Below are 14,747 nucleotides of genomic sequence, written 5' to 3' on the forward strand. Positions count from 1 at the left end.
AATTTTCAAATCCAGGCACCTAAACCAGATACCTAAAGCAATTTAGATTGCTACAATCTCTTTGGAGCAGGGTACTATCTTTTTTTTTGTTCTGTGTTTGAACGGCGCCTAGCACAATGGAGTCTGTGACCAGGTGCTATGGTAATATGACTAACACAGCATATAGGCATCTGGATAAGTGTCTGGATTTCCAGAGGTGCTCACTACCTTTATCTTCCATTGACCTGCTGTTGATGTGTAGCCCTACTTACCTCCAGAGTAATTTTGTATGAATTAGTATGTGCCTTGTTGTATCTCTAATACAGTCCTTGTGGCTTTTTTTTCCCCTTTGCTGTATATTTAATTTATTATACTCAAAGTACACTGAAAAGGCCATTTATACTACATGGATGATGGAAACATATGATGTTGGGTTCCCTTTCCTCTGTTGGAGTAAATGCCAATAAGATTCTCAAGGATATAAGCAGATATTTTTAATTGTGCTTTACAAATAAGAAAAAAAACCATATTCTAACAGTTGCAGATATTACTGTATTTCATAAACTATTTATCCAGCCCACATTTGAAATGAGAAAAGGATTTATTAGCCCAAACTTGGATTAAGAAAGCAATAATACTCTTTAAAGATAACTGTTCATTTTTTTTTATTTTTGTGCCCCAGTGACCACAACATTCAACCTTCATCCAGATGGAGATTTTACAACTCAATATTGCAGCCTGATGAGAGTCAGACCTTAAATGCACAGGCAACCCGCATTTTTAGTATGAAATATGGATTTATTGAGAAGCCCAGTTTTGAGGAGTTGCATTACAGGTTTGAGCATTTACTACTAATAAAAATGGCTCTGATAGCTGTATGGGGAATATGTATATATTTCTGTGTTTGCCTCAGTTCATGATATGCTGAAATGTAGTAAAATAATAGTATTTATAATCTTTACTACTGCTTAAAAAAACAAGCAATAGTTTACAAATTGCAGGCAACACACTCAAGATGCATCATATTTCTTCATACACAGAACAAACAAACCAAAAATTGGAAAGAGTAATATAACATACTGATTGTTGTTTTATTTTGTTAGTGTATTTAGGCCTTGAAAAAGGTGGCTGGCTGACTACTTTAGAGACAGACTCTTCTATTTCTCCAGGTGCAGCATGGACCGGGGTTGTGCAACCTTCCCCAAATTCTCCCATAAAAAGGAGTTTCTGAGAGGTCAAGGAAACCAGATCCTACTTGAGTAGGACACAGAAGAAGGAAGCATGTCTGTGACTTAGATAAAGGGAGAAGAAAGGAAGTAGTGTGGGGGGGTGAAGTTGTCCAGATTTTCAGTGTGGGGAAAAAAAGCACACTGGAGGGGTTCATGCAGGATGATGGGCAAGGAAGTGTGTATTGGGAGGGTTTTGGCAGTTGTTGGAGAACAGCAAAAAACACTCCGCTCATCCCTTTCACTCAGCTCCTCATATATTCATTCTTTCTCCATCATATCTGCTGTCAGTTTCTAGCCTGAATTTATATTCTACACTTAGCAGCATGGCTTCTAAGTTTTGCTCCCTTTTGTTTATCCCAATCCCATGCCTTGCCAGAATCCTGTGCTTGCCTGTGGTACAGGAGAGATTGAGCACAGAAACAAGTGTCTGACTTGGGAGGAAGAAGGAAGGCTGTGCTGAACCTGGTCCATGACGAAGGGGCTTGAACATTGAGACGTACTGAACACGTTAGAGTCCTATTGACATCAGTGGGGTTAAAGGTGCTCAGAGCCTTTCTAGTTTGCACCCTAAAGTAACTCTCTGAACACGTTACTTAGAAGGCTCTAGTGTTGTGGATAATATATGGCCATATCATATTTTAACATATTTTGTAATTATTTACAAGTATTATATAAATGTCTGCACATACACTGAAACTATAGCCCTATAAAGCGCCTGACTTTTCAGAAGTACTTATGCCCCCACAAATCCCACTGAGGTCTGTGGGAGTTACACATGCTCAGCAGCCTTGATAATCAGTCTAGCAGGGTGGATAAAAATCAATGATTTTTTTAAAATAAAAAAAAGTGATTTTTTTTTTATTTAAATTGGATTTTTTTGATAAAATGCTTTTTGAGGGGAAAAACCTATCTAAAATAGTTTTAATTAAGATACATTTAGTATGAGGCAATACATTCATGTAATATTTAAGGAAAGTTTTGTAAATGAGTTCCAATAGATCATGGATTAGGGACCCAATCTTAGGGGGTTCCGGAGGCTTCTGAATAGATTATTCAGGTTAATCTTTCTATCTACCCAATGAGACTCAGTGCTCAGACTAGAAGATACCATCAGTGATGCTTAGTTTTGCAGTTCTCAGACTGTGGATGTGTGTCTCCAGAGATAACATGCTTGTTAACAGCAAAAATAAATAATATATAGAGGTGAGGAATAACAGACCTCAACTCTATTGTCCCTCTGCACATTTGTGTACACAGAGTCAATCCCTTCCCTCTCTCTAAAACTGCAAAGTTTCAAAAAGTTCAGTGAATAGAAGATTGTTAGAGGCGGAATAGATCTGACAAGGAGAAGAAGTCTGGAGATAAATGCGAGAAGGGAGGGACAGGTAGTAGAAACAAAAGTGAAACCATTTGAGCAGCATATTCCAGATGTCTTGAAGTCTTTAAGTCTAGCTGTCACTGATTTGAGATCTACCATACCATTCTCTCACTAGAAGGGAAAACCTATAGTGGCAGCAGGCCGCAAAAGAGACCCAGTTTGGGAATAAGAACCATTCAAGAAATTATGTTTGCTGATGATGTTTTAAAGAAAGTCACACCAGTGAACTGGTGGAAGTCATTTAAGAACTTGGATTCAGACACTGTTGAAGTAATTATCTCACTTTTAACATCAGTATCTTCTTCTGCCGGTGTAGAAAGAATATTTTCTTCCTTTGTACTAATTCATTCCAAACTGAGATATCTTTTGGGACTTGAAAAAGCAGGAAAGCTTGTTTTTTCTTTTCCAGATTATGAACAAACAGGAAAATGAACGTGAAGTGACTGAGTCATCTGCAGAAGCCAATATTTTAAGTTTCTCATATTGACCTGGCTGACATAGTCAATTTAATTTGTTTTTTTTTAAAATATATTTTAAAACTATTTTAGTTAAAAATGATTTCAACAAAAACAAACCTAATTTTAAAAAACTTGACTGTTTAACTAAATTAAAAAATCCATATGCTTGTTTTGTTAAAATATTATATGTTTGCTGTTGAAGAAAAAAAAATCCAGACTATATAACGGTGTTGTTTTAGTTAAATAAAACAACTTAACCACCAGACAGACATTTATCTCCTCCTAATACAGCAGGCAAGAAAATCCTCCAAATATTAATGATTAACCTGTTGAATTGGAGATAGTTCACCTCCCAATGACTTCATAAAGATCTGCTTCATTTACCTTTGGTAAATGAAAAAATGGGGAAAAAAATGAAATAACCAAACAGTCATTCATTTTCTGATATAGCTGTAAAACTAATCTGAAAAGTTTTCAAAATAATCACTTAAAAATGTATAGTGTGTACCTTCTAAAAATGAAGCCTACATCTATCTCTGAGTTGTGAAGAATATGTATTAAGGTTATAACAACCAACAAGAATGCACTGTTATGTAGAAATCCATGATTAAATCAAGTTTTCCTGACTAGTGATTTAAATCAAATCCACCCTGCAGTTCAGGAATATAAAAGTGAGAATGAGGATACACGAATATCTCTGAGATAAAGAAAGCATGAAGGTAACAAGATGGTATTAAAGTATTAATTTTTAAAGGTTATGTTAAAATATATCTATATTTTAAAATAGTTGTATATAAATATAGAAACCACAAATGCTTCTCAGCTAATTAAATTCAAAAAAGTAGTTTTGTTTAATGTTCTTTTAAGATCAGAAAAATACTTTATGGTTTTCATGAACACAATGCAAAACTCACTCTACCTCAGCATGTAGCAGATGATTATGTCGTCTCTTGTTTGCTGGGGAGAAAATGACAACATGAGTAAACACGACTTCATCATACATTTATCATAATGTGAACAAAAGATACAGAAAAGCAGCTAAAAGACATATGTAAGGCCCAGAAACATGGTGTTTTTCCAACAAGCCATTATTTGATGAGCAGCAACATGAGTGGAAAGTCAAACTTCAGCAGAATAATGCCCCCCCCCCCCCCCAAATAAAACCCAAACCCTCAAAACATTTATTTTCTAGAGTTCTAAATTTCAGTAAGGAAAATGATATCTATAAAGAGGGGAACATTACTTATCTTTTATTCAGCTTGTCTGAAGATATCTCTCAGTATTCTCACTCTTGGCTCAAGCTGTTTAGCTTAAAACTGTGTAATAAGGTATTTTGATCTTTGACAGTGGCAATGGGTTTGTGGGTGGGTAAGGCTGGCTGCTGACTAGCAGGAGGGCTCCTTGTCTGTATATAGGTAAATTGTTGAGGTGCCGGTAGATGGCACTCAAGAACATCTAGCATTATTCTATGGTTTTGTCAGATCAATAAAATGTGGTGTTGTGCACTGCAGATGACTTCCTGTGTGCACTTCTTCAGATGGATCTTCTACTGTTGTCCAATGCCGCCTCCTGCAGTCTCAGCATCCCAATCAGTAACTGTGTCAGATGCAAATCTCCCAGAAGTAAAAGCCAATTCTAGATGATCAATATATGACTTTTTTTTTAAAGTGCCTCTGTGGAAAAAAAATGAAAAACTCAGTGCAGGAGAGACAGCTAAGAAAAGGTAGCCTGCAGACTCTTGAGAGGAGATGAGTGAGTGGCAGTTGTGCAAAATGGTATCTTCAGTAATGAAGAATTGCAGGCAAGTAATTCCTCTCCTTTCCTAAAAATATCACTTGTGCAGCATTCTCACTCTCTGAGAATCAGACTCGCAAGGGAGTCCCCAAAATAAAACTACCATCAAGTTGCAATGAGAATCAACAAAGTTAATGCCAAGTAGGAACAGTGAGGTGTCAAGAACAAAGATTCTGAGATAAAAGGCATGTAGCTACCTAACAGATGTTGGTACCAGACCATCTAGATTGTCCTCAGCACACCAATACACAAATGTAAGAATGCTGATGAGAAATAGGGGTTGGAGTGCCAAAATTAAGCCAAAGACTAGTGGTGCCTGAGCACTGAGGAGTATGTAAAAAAAAAAAAAGAAGAAGAAACAGGTGCAAAAACACTGCAACAGTGTGCCAAAGTGACTGAGGCAAAGGTCTCAATTATTTAAGATAACTGACTGGAAGACAAGGTGTAGAAGCAGACACCCAGCAAGGCACTGATGGGATCCAGGGAAAACTCCAGGTCTGCAGCAATAGTCAATGAAAGTGTGACCTACAGGCAAGAAGAAACTGATTGACTGGAATGTTCAGACAGCAGCATTTATGTTTGGCAGGGAGTATTATACAGTGGCAAACGGGACACCTGACTCATGTGCTTCCCCTAGTCTGGAAACCTAAAGAGCTAGAGGTGTGCAAAAGTGTTAAGACCCAAAGAGTGAGTATTCTGCACAGGCATTATTTTTAGAGAAAAATATTTTATAATACCTGGCTAAATACAATACACGATACGATGGGATGTTAAATATTTATTAATATGCTTTGACGCAAACTAGATGGAGTCTATCACTGATGCAAATGTGACATTCAAAGAAATGTAGTTACCTCTAACTTGGGGTTCAATCATTTTGATTTTTATGTGCTGTTTTTTCATTTGATCAATCACACTTTCCTTTTGTTATCCTTCAGTATTTGCTGCTAGTTCCATTGATGGTACAGGCAGAGCAGTGACATCCTGTGTTTCACAGCAGCATCAGGCTTACGTTTGTGATGACTTGCAAGTCCAGAATCAGTCTGATACTGAGATGATGTAAAGTGAACTTTTATTAAACTTGCATACTAGTTTCATAAACTATCACATGAGCACTCATAACTCTAAACTTCATTTAGCAGACTGACTTCCTTGCTCTGACATTCATGACTCTCTTAGCTGTGAACAAATATATCAACTTCCACCATCGAGTTTAAGTCTTGTACAAAAAACATAGACCTGTTTTACAAGTTGATGCTATTTCACTCAGAGGACACTGACATAACCCACTGGGGTTCCATATTAAATTTCTGATGTATCCAATAAATATTTCTGGAAATGCAATTCTTGATCAAATCATCAGATGGCAAATGCAACTTTCTCAAAGCTTCATTGTATATTTGATAACAATCAAATAAAAAGGCGTTTAAGAAACAAACTTTTTAAATTTTCATCCTTAATTTAATTTTTGTTCAGAATAATAAACTTGAGGATAAACTTGAGCAAACAGCAAATCTGTCATTTTCATTGTGTGTATGTGTATGTGATGGAGAATGATAAGGAATAACTTGGGGTGAAATTTACATCACCTACATGGTATTGGTAGGGGTGGAAATTTAGACCAAGGTGGCAGAGCTCAAACCCAGTCAGAGTAGCAGGCAGCGGATGTTTGAATCCTGGAAGCTTCATTTGGAGCCAGCGGATGTACATTGTAAGAGGATTCTTGCCACTTGCTCAGCTTCATGACATATAGAAGATTACAGAAAATCCTTCATGGAACCTCCAGCGTCTAGTGGTTCAGACCCTGCATGTCCATGGATGGTGGTGGAAAGTTTTCATCCTTCGAGGTCAATAGATCAAGGTCACTATATTCAGTTTTCAAGTCCTATATGTAAAAATTCCTTGAAAATTTTGACCAGGAAGCTACATAATATTTTATTTCTGGCCAACATTTTGTACATAAAATATATGACACTGACTAGAGTGCTAGGATTCCAGGCCAAATTCATCCTTGGGGAAATCTTTGGAGTTACACCAGGAAGAATGTGGTTCAGTTTGTCCACCACTTAGCTTTGTGATTTGCAGGAAAGTAAACCTCATAGTGTTTTCCTAAAGGTTATTAATGGGTTGACAAAACTGTAGCCTGTTTATATGTGTAGTAGGTAGCACTGTATGTGTCCAAAAGCAGCCAAGCAGTTCTCTTTGTATCTGATATGAAATAGTACACCTGACACCAATTAGAGTAATTGAACATGTACCTTAATTAACTCCTGATCCTCCTGTTTATTCACAGAAAAAGGTAATTAATCAGCAGGAATTTGGATCTCTTAATTTAAACAGATGTTTGATAAGACCCTTGGTGTCAATGTATGACAGTTCCAGTCCAAGAAACGTACTGCTGTTAACAGTACAGACAGTGATTGGAATGGGCTGTGCTTATTGAGAATGTCATTGAATCATAACAAATTGGTCCCTCTAACCATATGGACCCTGACAGAAAAATGGGAAGAAATCAGATGCAGAAATCAAGGACAGCAGCTAAAGCTAGCTTGACAGAACAGTTGCTGCAAAGAAGTTCTGAAAGTCCTTCATTAATGATAACTTTATTGCACATGAAAGGCTAATTATTTAGGAGTGATAGAAGAAAATTATAGGTAATTATTTCTTGACAGATTGTTTTTAACTGTTGTTGATGTTCTATTTTTTTTTCTGGAATAGAATTAGAATCATTTGTTCTATGCAGGTCTCTTCAGCTCCAAATTAAAGTGACTATTCTAATGGTGCTAATAAAAGAAGCCTTGTGGAACTATTTTAAAAATTGAATTTGCAGAAGTGCAGTATAGGTTTGAAATTTATATGAACTGTGATCCTGGCAGAATCCTTATCAAAATACTGTCTACATGCCATTTTACTTATTTCACATTATCCTGTTTTCTTTCCCCTCTCTGAATAAAATACAACTTCATTTTCATGTGTGTGTGTGTGTGTGTGAGAGAGAGAGAGAGAGAGATCATGTTAAAGATGCTATGCTGTAATTATTATTCAGCATCATTTTCTAAGTCACAATAATTAGCTTTTCTTCAGATTACTTCGCCTTCTGTGGCACACACATACCCCTTAATTATGGGCAAATTTGATTTTGTTCATGCACACTAGAAGTACTAACACGTAGAGCAGTTGATTTCTTCAGAATTCTGTTTGGAACAGGGAATTCCAACCTGTTGGTTACCTCAATACTGCAATATTCACTATGGGCTACATTGTGACTTGGATTACATGCCCATGCAAAGAAGCAAGGGGAATAAGAATTCCCTTTTGCAGCCTTATGTGGATACTCGGATCTTGGGTTTAGACCTGCAGGAATAAGTTGAACTACTTGTCTGGTTATACCCTCCCTGGGAGTGAGTGAACAAGAAGGAATGGGGAATGGGTGGAGCCTTGCCTCTATCCCTATTGCTTATTGGCCAGACCCACTACGCCACCGTGGGACTGGCAGCTCTGTTAATACAGACAGGGGCGGCTCTAGACATTTCGCTGCCCCAAGCACGGCGGCATGCTGCGGGGGGCGCTCTGCCGGTCGCCGGTCCCGCGGCTCCAGCGGACCTCCCGCAGGCGTGCCTGCGGACGGTCCACTGGTCCCGCAGCTTCGGTGGACCTCCCGCAGGCGTGCCTGCGGACGGTCCACTGGTCCCGCGGCTCCACCGAAGCCACGGGACCAGCGGACCCTCCGCAGGCATGCCACCGAAGGCAGCCTGCCTGCCGCTCTCCTGGCGACCGGCAGAGCGCCCCCCGCGGCATGCCGTCCCACGCACGTGCTTGGCGTGCTGGGGCCTGGAGCTGCCCCTGAATACAGAGCTGCTATAACTCACTACCTCTCAAGAGCCAGAAGGAAGTGGGAGGAATTGTGAGCCTGAAGTTTGTCTGATTCCCAATGCCTCTGTACTCAACTCCTGTGGTGGTGTAATCCGGGAGCTAAGGCCACACCGTAGCCTCATTAACATACCCTGTGGGAAGATGCAGAAGCACTAATTTGTGCCTGGCAAATGGTGGACAGGGGTAATAATCCAGGAAGACATGAGTTGTAAAAGCAGCTGCTGAAGGAAAAGGTGGGACTTTGTAACCAGGGCTGTGGAAACGGGTTTAAAATAGATCTGGTTGGAAAATGTATTTTTTCCATAGAAAATTTCATTAACAATGTTTAAAAACAAAACAAAAAAACCAGCAGTTTTTTGTTGATGTTTTCCTTGGACAACTTAAACCACTTGGTGCAAAACTGAAAAGTCTTCAGCTAAAATCCAAAACTTTTTGGTTTTGGCTTTTTCAATTAAAAAGTCTACGTTTTCTGTGCAAAGCAACTAATTTCTGTGGAAATTTTTCATTTAATCAAAAACCCAATTCTCCATCCAAAAAACAGTTTTGGTGAAAAATTTTCAACCAGCCCTGGTTAAAAAACTGGGGAAGATAATTTGTCACATTTCTGAGATTTTGCAAACTGTTGTTCTTTGCCTAATGTACCTGAAGGTTTCTTTGAGAACAGCAGTTGCACCACTCAGGGCCTCTATAAAGACATGTAGGATGAAATCTTGTCACTTGCATAAAGAATTATTATTAGTATTATTAAGCTTTTATTTGGGTGAAGCTCTCAGGAGGTTTGGGTAGGCACAGTTCACCTTCAAATATGCATTTCAATAAGCATGAAGTTTCACTGCAGCCCTTCCACTCCCCTTTCTCTGCCTGAGATGAATTGCCTCTTAGCCCCAGTGCACTATGGCTAAGGCATTGATTGCCTCCATTGCCACCCTCTGTACTGGTCTATGTGGACTTCTATAATGTGGGAACCATGTCAATGCCTCCACTGCACCACACACATTCATGGCACTTAGGGCCCTGCTTCTGCAGCCACTTCTGCACATGCTTAGTTTTATAGTGATGAAAAAAATCTGATTGAAGTCAGTGGGAATACTTGCATGCATGAAGTAGAAGACACTTTGAGACGGGTGTGCAGGACCGGGGCCTTTGCTGGGCCCTGCACTAAATTTTCAATCATTTTATTTTAATCACTCAATCATAAGTTTCAATCATTATGTGTAATAAATACAATTACTCATCAAAATACTTCCCTATTTTTTTAAAGGCCCATCATTTGTCCAATCTTGCCTTCTTTGTGTCCTCAGAGTATCCATTGTCTATAATGGGAATTCTGAGTGTCTGGGAAATACAACAATCGAACCTGTGAGAAGAAATTTGAGATTCCGGTCATATCTAGGAATTCTTGGAGTTCAGACATTTGGTGACAATGTAATAGCTACTTTGTATGTCACTTATGTCAATGTATGCATAAAGCATCTTGGAAAAAAATGTGCTACTCCAATATTTTCAGCAAAATGTGAAACACCTTTCAAAGTATACTCCATTTTACTTTTCATTTATCTTTACAGCTTAACAAGTAAAGTTAAAGTAGCATCATACTATAGAAACAATTATAAACAAACCCAGCCTTTGAACTGAGACAAAGCAGAAGCTTAAATCAATAAAAAAAATCTGTGCTGTGATAATGTATAGCTATTAAAAATTAGAAGAAAACTAAGAATAATGCATTCCTAAACCATTTAAAATGTTTACACCGTTTAAAAGGTCTTTTAAATTGTGATTCCACCCCCAGACTTATTTGGGACTTATTTGCAGCCCACACTGCTTCCCGCAGCTCCCATTGGCTGGGAACGGTGAACCGAGGCCACTGGGAGCTGCGGGTGGCTGTGCCAATGTAAACAAACTGTTGGGCAGCCCATCAGCAGATTACCCTGACTGGTCACATGTGGGCCACAGGTTGCCCACCACTGGTCTATGATGTCCTTAAGCGTGGTATTATTAGCCTTATGGAGCAGGCTGGATATGCTAGGCCCAGAGGTGTCTGATAAATTTATTTTGGGAAAATGTCGCCAGAGAGAAGTCTTACCTTGTGGAAGTTGGACATGTTTGGAGACAAATGAGAATTTTAGTTTCATCTCAGAGGGATTGAAGGAAGGGAACTACAGTAGAGTGTACTGGGAGCACACTTATATCACTTCAGTATCTTTTTCAGGAACTATTTCTAAACCCTCTAAATGTCTACTAGTGTCAGAAGAAGATATTTTTAACACTTTACATAAAATTCTTATTTGGGAGAATCTGTGGCACCTCTCTCTCTCTGAACTGGAGTCAGTTCTCTCTCACCATTTCTTCAGCTGACTGATGGATTTGGAGGATTTGTGGAATTAATCACATTTGTGGGGAGGGGGGGGTTCTTTATCACAGAGAATTAATTATCCTCCTGAGCTCATTTGTCTGGGGCTGAAAAAAAAGTAAAGTTTCTTTAGTGCGCTTTACAAAATATTGTTTCAAACAGCGCTATGTGCATCTAAAGTGCACAGCCAAGTCTACACAGACCAATTGATATGCAACGTTAGTGCACTTTAGAAATCACACTTCTGTAGAATGCATTAGACATGCCCTAAGTCTCACTGGGATTTAGGCTCCTTAGTCCTTTTGAAAATAGAACTTAGGTTCCTAAGTCACTGGGGCACTTTGGTAAATTTCAAACAGAACTTAAAAAAACCCAGAGCTCTTGTCTGCTCTGTGGGAAACTAAGGATTCTGTGATGCTTATATAAGAGTGGGAGTTGCCCAGATGACCTTACCCAAAATTACTTCTTGCTCCCAAATATTGTGCTATGTACTGTGTATAACTGGTTGTTGTCCTCCAGAGATAACTATATTTCAGTAGTGGTGTATGCGTATATTGTTTATAAAGCACCTTAGGGTCCTTTTGGGATGAAAAGGTATTTTCTGTGATCTGTTGATGTAATTCTTATATACATTCTGTTTTATTCTCTATATATTGTACTATCTCAGTGTATTTGTATTTTTAGGATATTGCTTCCAAGCAAACAGCTTATATGAAACCAGGAATACAAATACAGAAATATTGCGAAAAGGATATAGTTTCCTGTCTGAAATTTGGCTGCTGAAAATACCTGCTATAAATCTGATGATCCAACTTCCCCACCACCATAATTGAATATAAACTGACCATTAATAAATTTAGACTTGAAATTAGACAAAAGTTTCTAACCATCAGAGGAGTGAAGTTCTGGACCAGCTTTCCAAGGCGAGTAGTGGGAGGCAAAAAACCTAACTTGTTTTAAGACTGTGCTCAATATGTTTCTGTAGGGGACGGTATGATGATATTGCCTACAATAGCATGTGGACCATCTGTGACTCCTTTTAGCAAATCTACAATGGCTGGAGATGGGACCCTAGAGAGGGAAGGATCTTTATACAGAGAATTCTTTCCCAGGTGTCTGTCTGGTGGGTCTTGCCCACATGCTCAGAGTTTAACTAATGACCACATTTGGATCGGGAAGAAATTTTCTCCCAGGTCAGATTGGCAGAGACCTTGGGGTTTTTTTTTCTGTTCCTCTGCAGTGTGGGGTATTGGTCACTTGCTGGTTTGAACTAGAGTAAACGGTAGATTTTCTCAATGTCTTTTTAAATCAAGATTTGAGGACTTCAGTAACTCAGCCAGAGGTTAGAAGTCTATTTCAGGAGTGGGTGGATGAAGTTTTGTGGCCTGCAATTGGCAGGAGGTCAGACTAGATAATCATGATGGTCTCTTCTGGCCTTAAAGTCTGAGTCTATGAGTAGTAAAAATCCTCAGATGAATTTATAATAGAGGAAACAGCACTGTAAAGTGTATATCATGGACTGATGTTTCTGACAATGACATCACTGCCTGCAGTGAGAAGACTGGAAAAATGTTCCAAGCTTAGGTGGGTTGTTGTAGAAAATATTTCTAGAAACAAAATTTCAGGTAAGAAATTACCCCTTTTCATGATTCTGTCAGTTATTTTTAAAAAAATGTTTTTTCAAGCAATTGCCTTTATTTATTCTCTCACTTTCTCTGCCATTCAAGCTAACATTTCCCTGGTTCCTAAAATGGCACTTTAGAGAGATGTCAGCCTCTTGACTGAGAGCTATTATTCAGCTGGATCATTATTTGAAAGTAGTTTTGCAGCAGTGTGGCTATTGGAATGATTCCTCCTATATAACTGCAGAGTCATTAGTGCGAAACGTGAGAAAACTCCAGCGATACATCAACCATGAAGATTTAAAACTTGATTGAAAGCGCTGATTTCATTTAAAAAAAGGGGGGAGGGAGGGAAAGTGGCCAGGAAATGGTATAAAAATATGACTTGACTTTAAAAATTGGGGATGAACCAAAACCAAAACTGAGATCCAGATATGATCTAGGAAAATGATCTTTGCAGCAGCATTGTGAATGTATATGAGCAGGGAAAGATTGCATTTATCAAGGCCATAGAAAAGGATGTTGCGGTATTAATTGAGATGTACAAAGATGAGAGCCTGGATGAGAGTTTTAGCTGTGTGGATAGGTAGGAAAGGGAACTGTATCTTAGAGATGTTAAGCAGAAAGAATTTGCAAGATTTAGAAACAATGAGTACATTTTAATATGGTGCAAAACAAAAAATTATCTTACTCTTTTGTACACTGCCGGTCCACTTGAGATGATACCGTGTAATCGAAAAAGTCTAGGAACTGTTTATGTCCACAATAGCATTCACCTAGAGTTATAACAAGACTGTGATCCTGTAAGTCCTCAGTGTGCAGACCTCCTATTGATTTATATGTGAGCCACAATACAGAGAGCTTGCGTGATTAGGCTCCTATTCTATAACCATTTGTAGAGATGCCTGGGTAACTACAATCAAGATTTGTCAGATTGTGCAATCATTTCTTATCCTGAAGTGTATGCATGTGCTCGTTACTGCATACTTTTATGGTTTTTTTTTTTTAAAGTCTTGTTCCCGGAGCCAGCCAGGGGCTGGGAGCATGGCAGAGGTTTCAGAAAATAAGGTATGAACATTCCTTAGTGGAGGTATTTATTGATTTATCTGGTATGAAAGTGTTGAAGCTGAAAGCATGTGCAAATTTTCTCTTAGAAAGATTCCCAACCATTGTTCCTTCTACTTAACTGAAAATAAAAACTGTCTAATATGCATTTTGGTGAAGAGATTGTAACTTGGTATTTTAGTCCAGCGGTACATTTTGCACAGTGTAAAATGTACTATACACTAGGCGCGATAAATCGAACCCGATAGATCGATTGCTACCTGCCGGATTGGCAGGTAGTGTAGACGTACCTTTAGAGTATCCTATACTAATTTATCCATTCTTCAAGAAAGACATTTTTGGTTAATCTTTTTCTTTTTGTGTCTGTTCAGCACAAGTTCCAAATCCCCACCACTAATTCAACCCCTGCCTCTGATGTTGCATAGAGAATTTCAAGACAAATAGACCTATGCATGTGCATTTTGGAGTACTTTGAAAAATCAGCTCCTAAACAGTAAGTTCTGCTGAGCCTGAATCAAGCAAGTTGCTGTTCCTCCTCCATAATATGGGCCAGATCCTTAGCTGGTGTAAATCAGTGTAAATATAGCAGTTTACACTCAACTGATGATCTGGCCAACCGTTGTCAGGTAGCTAAACTTGTTCATCATGTCACTGACCCGGGTGGCTTCTTCAGCTATTCAGTGAGCAGCACAGCCTAGCCTGGTTTTGGGGTCAGTCACAAACAAACAGGACAGGACATAGTGCAGGCACACAGCACCTCTCCTACACCCAGCCTGTCTTCTAAGCTTTCCCCTGCTTCCTGTTCCTTCAGAATATGGATCTTCCCAGTTACTGAGCCAGTGACCTCATTAGCCCAACAATTACCATCAAGCATCCGCAATCCCTGCAACAAACTGGCTACAGTTAAGTCTGCAGCCTTCTCTGGGCTGCAGCAACCTCAGTGACCAGGGTGCTACAGCTAAACACTCTGTCACATACTTCTGCCCCACCCCCTTATTT

At 39.0% G+C, this 14,747-nt stretch overlaps 1 protein-coding gene and 1 long non-coding RNA gene across 2 annotated transcripts in view; both read left to right on the forward strand.

Annotated features, from left to right (window-relative positions):
* The window catches only part of LOC123377990, an 84,584-nt gene extending 83,818 nt beyond the window's left edge, over positions 1-766 (forward strand). Inside the window, exon 3 of the long non-coding RNA XR_006582415.1 lies at positions 662-766. This is a non-coding gene — a long non-coding RNA (uncharacterized LOC123377990). The remainder of the gene's footprint in view (positions 1-661) is intronic.
* CLSTN2 (calsyntenin 2) overlaps positions 1-14,747 on the forward strand; it is a 713,200-nt gene that overhangs the window by 94,214 nt on the left and 604,239 nt on the right. The gene's annotated exons all lie outside the window — the stretch shown is intronic.

This window comes from Mauremys mutica, chromosome 9 (genome assembly GCF_020497125.1).
Source record: "Mauremys mutica isolate MM-2020 ecotype Southern chromosome 9, ASM2049712v1, whole genome shotgun sequence".
Classification (NCBI taxonomy): Eukaryota; Metazoa; Chordata; order Testudines; family Geoemydidae; genus Mauremys; species Mauremys mutica.